We start from the raw sequence: 10,571 nt of genomic DNA, 5'->3' as shown, positions 1-10,571 counted from the left end.
TTTCAGTTGAGCAATTCTGTCGCAAACTGTATTGTGGAGCGAGGGTCATAACTTCCTAAATTTAAGTGTTCCTGCTAATTTAGTACACTCTCTTTAACATAAACTACTCTAACGAATGAACGAATGGGAGTAGGTTCGATAAATTTTGAAAGAAGCCCTTAAATCAACCACTTAAGGGATTACACCACCGCAAAATTAAAAAAAAATCGAAATTGATCTTGATTGATTTTATTATTCCATATCAACATTTGAATAGGGCTAATAAAATTTGTGAACAAACTTTTGTTTTGCTGATTTCTCTTAATTTGTTATCATTTCAACACAGAAAACATTTGAAATCGATTTTACCAAGGGCAAAGATGTTGATTCATGTGTATTTTTCATAAAATTCAACTCTGTAGCGGAAAAATGAGCGAAATAAGTTTGTTTACAAAAGTCTCATTAGCCCTTTTGAAAAAATACTATTGTATTGATCTTAAATATGGGTCTTCAAAATAATATATCAAAATATGGAATGCGACAAAAAGCGAATAATAATGGAAAGACAGTATTCGAAAAAGTTCGAGTTTCGAACGACTTTCATTCTACTTGGAGTTATTTATTTCGCTTCTCATTTTCCGAGATTTCCCTTACATAAAGCATTTCGGCTATAACTGATTCAAAAAAAAAATACAGGGGCCCCTAAAGATTTCTTTCTTTTATTTTTTATTAGTAAAAGTCAAATAAGGGAAGATTACATCATGGAGAAGATAAACCAAATTTTGTCCTTTTCAGAATTGTTTTTGGATTTCCAACAAAAAAATCACTAGAACATTGTTTGTAAGTTCTTTGCGTTTCTCCATCAGTAATTAGTTAACAAATACAATACAAACAAGTTGGAATATCCTTCTCATTATTTATCACAAAACACATGTACAGGAGTCAGGAAATAAATTTCATAAAAGTGGAACATGTAATAAGTTTGACACTTCATTTATTAAGTGAACAGATTCTGTCGAAAATGTTTGAAAATAAATATTTTGTCTCTTGTGATTAGGTAATCAACCAATAAACTTATAAAACAATATTATAAAAATCATTTGGAAGCTTTCCTCTTGGTTTGGTACAGATGCCAAGAAATTATAATTCAATTAATGACAATAATAATAAATTCAAGTATGTAGGTATTTGTTAATAAATTCATTTGGTAAAATTAAAAATAACGTTTAACACACAAATCATCGCATATTATTGAGTGAATATGACTAGCCGATTTAGGAATGTTGCGCAAGAACGTTAGAAACCGCAACAAGTTGAAAACAAAGGCCAACGGACTTCGCTTAACTACCCCTCAGTGGATGCAAATAACTGAAGTTCGCCGTCTAACTGAACTCGGACGTCAGCAGTGAGATTCCATCCGAAAATTGTTCTTTTTAGGAAGAATTTGTTTTAGATAGGGAGATTATTAAGAGAGGGGTAATGGTTGTAGCGTTAAAAAACACTATTTGCGATTTTTTTAGAAATTTGGGCGAAGCGAATTGATCAAAACTTTTGTACATTATAATGTATCATTTCATCCAAAAGAGTCATTTCACCAAAAAACATTTTTTCTCGCTGAAACCCTTACCCCCTTAAACATACTTTATACATCTTCACCTAAACTCCTTGGCAGGGAAAATATACTCCGATTGAAGAAGAAAAGACGAGTTTGCAATCAAAGTAGCTAGTAAACATAATTGTATTCCGAAAAAAAGAATTTGAATTTCACTACCACTACGCTCATTCAAACTCGTGGCTTATAAATTGATAAGGTATGCGACGCACCTAATCCCTAAATCCTAAATTATAATCTTAAAATAATCCATTTTATTTATACTCAAAATATAAGATTTACAGTTTATGATTTTAAGACAGATAGTCACGTAGCGAACATGTTCGCGGTGGCCTCATGATGCTGATGCTTGAAGCGATATAAAACTTCGATGTTCGCGATTCTCAAATAAACGAGGCATTCGCTTTATATGTGTTCACTAGAGTGGGACATGGTTATATGAAAAAAATAAAATTTGGCTCCGAGTAACTTTTTGGGTCTCATTTAGCTCCCAGAACAACTCTGCAAATTTTTAGCTCGATGGGTGATACTATATTTTTGCGCCCACGGTTTAAAGTTTACATGGGATTTCGTATGGAAAAATTGTCTTTTGCAAATTAATTCTTCCAAGAGTCGCCCGTTATCTCCTAAAAATAAACAGACGTCTGATTTTTATAGGAAATTTGCCAAGGAAACAAAGTTTAGAAGACTGCAAAACGATCTGATGCTTGTGGAAAAAGTTATTAAGCAAAAACCGATTGATGCCCTGACGATTGATGAAAATTTCACTTTTCATAGCATCACTGCTTCTGACGGTTTTATTATATACAAATTTTTTAACTTTCTCTTATTATGTACAAAAGAAGCCTCAATTTATCCCTCAAAACCTTGCGAAGTTTCCAAATAGTACAGATAAACGATTTAGATACGTTAAGAGAGGATTAAAACAAAATTGCGTATAATTGGACAACCAACAGCAGTGGTGCTAGAAAAAATGAATATTTTATCAATCGTCAGAGGATCAATTGGTTTCTGCTTAATAACTTTTTTCTCAATCATCAGATCGTTTCGCGGTTTTCGAGACTTTTTTTCTTTGTTAAATTTCCTATACAAGCCACATAACGACTTATTTTTAGGAAGTAATGGGCGACTCCTGGAGGAATTATTTTGTTAAAGTTAACTTTCCCATACAAAATCCCATGTAAACTTTAAACAGTTGGCGCAAAAATATAGTTTCACCGATCGAGCTAAGAATTTGCACAATTGTTCTAGGACCCAAATGGTACCTAAAAAGTTGCTCGGAGCTGGAATCTATTTTTTGTCCCACCCTAGTGTTCACCGAATATCGCTTCGAAACTCTGTGGAAATGTTCCAAAAACGCAAAAACCACGAGCCAAGAGCTTACCTCGTGTTCGACGATGTGTGCTTCTAAGGTTAATGTGAACTTTTTCGAACATTGTAAAGAGCGAACTAGATGCGAAGCTCGCTTCGTGCGAGCAGAGATAAGTTTTACCCCTAAATGTTCGCAGCGATTGTGTCAAACTCATCGATTGCATGTGGTATGCTTGAGAAGGTGCTTCGTGAAGCTTCGAACAGCAATCAATTCATTTTTCGAAATTTTCCTGCTGTACAGTCGGAATATAGCTGGACGTTAATACGAAAGTGCTTGACCCTGTTGGGGAGATCGTTAATGTAGAATAAAAACAGCATGGGGTCTAGTATGGATCCTTGAGGGACATCAAATTTAATGGAAAGGTAAGAAGAAAGTGGTCGATTGGAAAAAAAAATCTTTTTGTGCTCGTCTCCTCAGTAAACCGCTGGCACATACCGGCAGTCTTTTCATTTGTCATCGCCTGTACACAGACGGATGTTTGAATCGAAATTTGTACAGCTGTATGAATGAGGTTCTTTTCAGATGCATACCATACCGTTTGCTTTGGTTCGATGTTTGAGGCGAACATGTGCAAGATGAGGAGGAAGAAAGGTGGGAACATTTGACACTTTTAAGTGTATTAGTTTTATACTTGTAATGTAAAACCACCAACCAAAAAAAAGATTATAATTACTAGAGGGAGTAAAGCGCTACTGTCTCCATGTATTCATGGACTGAAACATGGGGTCTCGCTTTAGTATGTTGTATCCTATTAGTTTGATATGTGTGTACCCGGGGTAATATGTGTCAAATTAATGAGCCTAGCATATGTAAGAGCGAGATGATAAACCATCAGTAATAACGACGACATGCACCCTCTAGTAGTTATAATCTCTTTTCCAACCAACCATTGATTTCAATTATCGAAATATTTCGGGCACTCATAATGGTACCTGATTCTAACCTACGCAATCAGGTTAATACCAACAGCGTTAATTTGTAGCTAAATACCCTGGACTTAATCAAAACTGTACTTATTGAAATGATCAATCAACACATCTTCTCGAAAAACTCTTCTCGTTGTTTATAATGCGATTTAATCCTCTCGCCAAATTTCGAAATTCATTTTCCCAATTGAATTGCATTGAACGGAACAGTAAGCACTATGAAACATACAATATTTAACTGCCGGAGAAGGATGAACTGGTACAGTGGAGTACTTAACCCTAGTACTTTCCCACATCGTAGGTCACAGAATGCAACACAACACATGCCTCTTTGCTGCTCGTGACGATAACGCCACCTCATCGGATACTTGAATGAAACTACAAGTGTTTGAAATCGAATCAAACAAACAAAATGTACACACTCTTGAGAGCTTCATCGAGATGAAGTTGTAGGTACGACGAACGGTCGAGTTTGCATGTGTATCGAATCCTTTCAAATTTCTTCCACGTAGGTATCAGTATCCAAACAGTTGTGCGACCAAGGCATCTCTCGTTGTTAAGTGCTGCCTAAACAATATGCGGGTGTGGAACAAATAACGTTCCGCTAGCATTCCGCCTCTTCCTCACCAACGTAGTATTTAATAGGCAGTAGCAGTGGAGGGATTTATACAATGAACTTCGATTGTATTTGCCCGCAGTGCTTGTCAGGGATGAATTTAGAACTTTATGTTGACATCGTTGCTCGTTGGAGATGTGAGCATCCTAAATGCCATTTCTCTCCTAATCGAAAATTAGGAATATGTATCAAGTGTCAATACAGATAACCGGGAAAACTTGGTTACATTAATTATCTAGTGCTATTATATTTTTTCTGCGCAAAAGGATGATTCGAAATTTTTGAAGAATTCTCCAATTTATCCACATCAAGCGATAATCCAAGTAGAGGTTGACAGTATCAAGCAGTAGACAGTAGTAAGCACGCCGGCGTGGCGCCGGCGCGTCTTCGATATGCACCTGAAATCGGCGGCGTGGCGCACACTTTTAAATTCAAGTTCAATAGTTTAACAATCCTTGTAATAAGAAATTTAAAACACTGTTTAAGAAATTTAAATTATAAAACAAAGAAATTGGCTCCGTCAAGCTAACACACACGCACCTTATTAAATAGACCAACTGATTAAAAAAATTGAAACTTTTCAACCCTTTTGATAAGTGTTACGAATATTTGACACATTTCTTGTTGGGGTAATGTAGGAGTGTTCCTGCGAATATCGACGAAAACCTAATAAAATTCCATCGTCCGCAAAATATTAAAGTACTCTTTTAACACCGTTGCACGATTCTCTTGATCGAGAAATAAAACACAAATAAAATTCTCATTAACTACAACCCTCATTAAATCAGTTTCTAATTTACCTCTGTTGCGAAGTGCGCTGCTGGTATTCAAATAAAATCGAGCACGTCAGATTAAAGTCCAACCAGTTCTTCTTGAAGCAGCGTCATTAGGTGCCGGTTCGTTTCCATTCCGAAAAACGCATCAAATCCGCATGTGGGCAAAAGTGGTCCACGAGTGAATCCATTCCCAGAGAGCTACGGGTGTAGAAGGGACTCAACGAGTTGATTTGCATAGGCGTTGCGCTTTCCTGAAGGCAACTCGTGTCCGGCCGAAGTGGTGTGCATAAATTGTTTGCATAGAGATTTCGATTCGTCGGCTCTTTGACCGGTAGCGCTGCTGGCAGGAAGAGCGTCCCGTTCGGCATGGAGCAGGTGTTAAATTGTAAACGTATCGGAATCACACCCCGAGCCACCTTCACAGTTTGTCGGGGATTCACACTTCAAAGGGAATGACAATGTTACAGGAGACAGGAAACCTTAATTGCATTCAAATTAGTTTCCGTCGCGGGGAATGGATCGGGCGTCGGTAAGTGGATGGGTCGGTGTTTGTAAATGAAGATTGTATCCAACGGAACGGAAGGACCAACTGCATCTTTGTGGGCTGATTGCTAATTGTTTTATCTGGGATAAGGTTGTCCTGGGCAGATTGTTTTGATTGTGGGCTATCTGATTTTTTATTCAACATTTTGAAAATTAAATATGATCGAACTACAAAAGATCCTTGGTGCAATTTTTTGATGAATTTCTATATTGATTCTATATTGTTGACAGGGGAAAAAAGGAGTAGGCCTTGAGTAGAAAAGACGTGAAAATTTCGCTCTTGTCGTTTTGTCCACAAAATATTCCGTATTCATTCGATATAATTTTTTAAGTGAGTTGGTGAACATAATTGTGCCGGAGGAACTCCATCAGAAGCAGTCTAAACAGTTCACAGTTAGCCGATTGCCTCGCACGGAGCAGTTCTGGCAGCAATATTAGAAGTCTCGCGAACTCTGCTGTTGCCTACGACCAGATGCATCGTGCGAGCGGTATCGATCGACACAAACTTACTGGAGATAAGTGTATTTTTATTGTTTATTTGATTTGATTGTATGATTTTGTGATGTTTTGAACTGGAGTCGATTGTTTCCAATTTTTAGGTTAGGTGTATGGCTTTGCAGTCTGGTTTTTGAGCGGAAGCAGACTGTTTTGTCTTCATCCGGCGTTTCGTTCCGTTTGAGACTTTGAATAAGGTCCCAAGACGACCGAAGCGTCGGATGGAGGCAGGATGGTTTGTTTTTGCTTAGGAATTGGACTGCGGAGCCATACACAAAATCATAGCGTCGTGGTATGAGTCTCTTTCGCCCTACCTGTTATCATCAGCGTTGACTCTTTTTGCTTTGTGCGTATCTTCCATTTGGGTACGGACCTGTGTGTGAGTACACATAGCTGTTTGATTCGAGTATTGTACAACTGAACACCGTTCGCTTGGGTTGAATGTTTGAGACGAATGAGTAGGTAGGTGTATATTTAATTTATCGGCGGTTTCATGCGTAGTCTGCATGATAGCAATCTGTGTTTTCATTGCGCAAAGACGAAAACTTTCTTTGCAACAAATTTACGCGAATCGATGGAAAGCACAAGTTAATTATTTACGTTCGATCAATTAATCGATTTCACGTGATTCATGTCCACTCAGCCTATCCTACTTTGATTCTGCTAATAGGTACATACTACAAAGCCTGCTTATGAATGAAACCGTTGCAAAAACGCATCTAAGTCGAAATATAAATATATAAATTTCGGTTTTTGTGTATTTATAGCTATATGTTGATTGGATGTGCTTAAACTATACGTAAGAAATATATTTGATATATTATTACTCTAAATGTACTAAATAATCAATATTTTACATTAAGTAGTGTAGTCCTACGTCTACAGTTCGTGCAACCCCATAGGGCTGTCCCTTGTAATTTTTCATACTTCAAAAAATTGTAGCGGATCATAAAACATTCTATAAGACATCATTGCTGTACGCCGGACCATTTTCGCGTGAATAATTTTTCGTGTGTTTTTTGCGATAAACACCACTGTGCAATGCCGTTGCTAAGCGTTTGCTTCTTACTATAAATTTAGTTTCAAAAATGATTCGATTACATTCAGGGTATTCAAAATATATTTTTGACACTGTCCAAATTGGCGCGAAATGATAAAAAATGAGAAAAATTCACGATTTACAGTCGATTTCAAATTTAAGTAAAATAAAAAAACACCTATCGACGTACACATGTTACCACAGACTAACAGACATAACACTATGAGGGAATTCCCTCAAAAAAAATCGAACCGGCAATTTTCCCAGAACACTAGCTCCACCTTTTATTCGCGGTCCCAATCACTCATTTGCTGATGGGTTACCCGTCAGGTCAGGTCAAAAAATTTTCACTAGTGGTCTATCCCCCATATGTTTGTTCATATGTCAGTGGCACCATAATTTCAAATGCGGCCGCAGTCCCAACTACAAATATATTTAAAATGACCGTTAAGGCGGGCGAAGCATTATTTTCGAGTGTTGTCTGTTAGTCGGTGATGTTACTTCCTCTAGGGGTCCAAAACTGCTTAGTTACCATAACACGTTAGTTCAATTGTCTCAAGATAGCACTACTCGTGCATCACAGAATTCCGAGGACACCAGTTTGTAGTGCTTACTTTAGAGTTTGGTTATAATGTTTTGGGCGTTACTGCTGGGTGCTGGAAGTACGATGGGTCAGAGCCAAGAACTACTTACCATAACATTAGTTGCAGCGAACAGACTACCTCGGACTTATTCGGATTTGCAAATATGTAAACCATCAAAACTTGATTCAAAATAATAATTTATTTTCATCATCATCATTGTTGTTTTTTTTTTGCTATCAATCACTAACTTAGCATCATTATGTTTATTTGCCAAAATTAATCACTATCGTTGCAATTGTTACTTATTAACGAACGGATAGGTTCCATTCGACATTACCAGTACGTAGTGCACTTTGCGCCTCCTCACATCGAGATGCAAAATCTTAGGTTTCCTAGCAATTTTAAAAAGAATGAAACGGCGCTAACATTTCTCCTGGCTATGGGGCGCATCGGAAAAAAAACAGAATTTTATTTCTCATCGGTTTTATAAACACACTAATGTACAGTGTTAACTTAGTTTCTACTGTTGAATCAACTTGTGTTCAAAACTGAATTGCAGCTTTCTTTATCTACTGTTGTCACATCTTAAGTAACCTGCTCTTTAAATTCTCAGTTTTGATTTGCTACATTCCTGTGTTTGTGTTTGCACCATTCTTTGTTTATTTATTACTATTGTTTTACTGCTTAGCTTGGTTTAGTTTAAATTACACACACACGTGGGGCGAGGGTTGTGAAACAAGAGAACAGGAAGAAAGGATCAATATTTACATTCATCTTCGTGTTCCTTCAGATTTAAGTTCAGCAATCCTGTGCTCTGACTGTACAGTGAAATTTGAAATGGTGTATTGTTTGCTATTTGACATTGTTTTACTTCTGGACTTAGCTACTGATTTTTGGGGTGCAAATGCAATTTTGACAACTATTTTGCTCAATTTTGTTCGCTTTTTTTTGTGAATAAAAGCGATTATAAATTCAATTGAGGAGATTGGGTTTGTTTATATGTTTTATCGCTAGAGAGTATTATCAAGCTTCAAGTAATGAATCCAGTAATTAGCTTCCTTCAAGCGGTAAGTCCTTTATTAAATAACTTAATTGATCATTCGTTTGTTCGGTCTTCCATTCAAGCCGGAGAGTGTCGAAAGTACAGCAAATTACTACATCAATATCACATTTCAATTGCTAAAAACACCAACCATGGGAGATGTTTCCGATCGTTTCCAAGTGAACTTGAAACGGATCCAATTGTTGTTTAGCATAAAACATCGCAATTTACCTACACTGTTAACGTTAAACGTTGGTTTTGTATAACTAAGATAACACTTGTTTGCCGTTTACTATTGGGAACAAACATAAGTTTGAACATTTCAACAAGTGGATCATTGATGCAATAAAAAACTTAATAAAACAGAAAAATAGTTCGACTTCTAAGGAAAACAGAACGGCGAAGGAAGGTGCACATTTTTTGAAATAAAATTATTCTCTAATTAAATATGGCTATCTGTTCCATGCAAAATACGGCAACACTTCGACAGATTGAAAACAGATTAGCTTTAGATCGCTGATAGGGTTTGCCTCGAATCTCAAAAGATGTGCTGTAGAACAGAGCAGCACGAAGGAAGGGAAAGAAATCAAGTTGGGCGTAGTGATAATCTAACACATATCTTTAGAACATCAGTGGGCTTCTCGTCAACCTACCAGCAACGATCACTAGTTTTGCTTGTGTTTAAATTTTAATTCCGACCGGGCAATCTAATAAACATCACATGCTCAAACGGAGGACTAATACATCATTTTTCGGGCCTACCATATATCATAAAACCTTCGCTCAAGCCCACGTTGACATTTTTCATTTAATATCACAGTTCAAACAACTTCGATCGTAGTTTCTACATCTGCCATTCTTTTTTTTGCATATTCACGCTAATTGTTCAGAAACGCGTGAGTTCAATCCGTATTTCAATCACAGAAAATGAGTTCACATTTAAAACCAAAACAAGAACGGGGTTACAATCTAATCAATAAAAAGAAACTCTAAATAATGCGTTGAGGTGATGGTTCTTCTTCGGTGGTCACGAATATTCGTTTGGATTCGAGCAATTGCGTCAATCCAACATTCGAGAATCCGATCCACGACGAGCGGCCAAGAACCAAGGTGACCATATGGCGAGGAATGAGAGGTAAACCAAGCGTAAGTTGCGAAACCTGTGAACATAAGACTGAGTTATTAGGCGATATAGATAGCTGATTGGATAAATTTCAAGGAGTCATTGAAAACCCATAAATACGATAGTATCTAACTGTACTTTAGTATGACGTTTTCTTTATGACCTCTTCGTTTTCATAATCTTTATGGGTGTACGATATTCAATGTTGAGCCTCGTTTTCTCCTACTGGAAAAGGGTCAGTCGAAAATTATTACGACACTTTAGATTGATTGGTAAATCCTCTATAGTTATCGAAATAGAACCAAAATTATACAGTAGTTCAGCATATTTTCCTCAGCTTGTATACATCGCACAGTGGGAAAAAATGGACCCAAAACTTTTTTTTGAAAAGGCTGGATGACGTTTGCCAGGAAAGGTGTCTTTTATGCAAAAAGGTCTGAAAAGTTAATTGATACTATTTAGAA

General features: G+C 36.9%; 1 protein-coding gene across 6 annotated transcripts in view; it reads right to left on the bottom strand.

Annotated features, from left to right (window-relative positions):
• Positions 1–9,863: 9,863 nt before the first annotated feature.
• The window catches only part of LOC131677054 (uncharacterized), a 376,540-nt gene continuing 375,832 nt past the window's right edge, over positions 9,864–10,571 (bottom strand). For all 6 annotated transcript variants that reach the window (XM_058956582.1, XM_058956585.1, XM_058956583.1 and 3 more), the window contains one exon: positions 9,864–10,144. The gene's annotated coding sequence lies outside the window, so the exon portion shown is untranslated. The remainder of the gene's footprint in view (positions 10,145–10,571) is intronic.

The sequence above is a fragment of the Topomyia yanbarensis genome, chromosome 1, assembly GCF_030247195.1.
Source record: "Topomyia yanbarensis strain Yona2022 chromosome 1, ASM3024719v1, whole genome shotgun sequence".
Taxonomy (NCBI): Eukaryota; Metazoa; Arthropoda; class Insecta; order Diptera; family Culicidae; genus Topomyia; species Topomyia yanbarensis.
The sequence above is the reverse complement of the archived record's forward strand: the minus strand, read 5'-3'. Positions and strand labels throughout refer to the sequence as shown.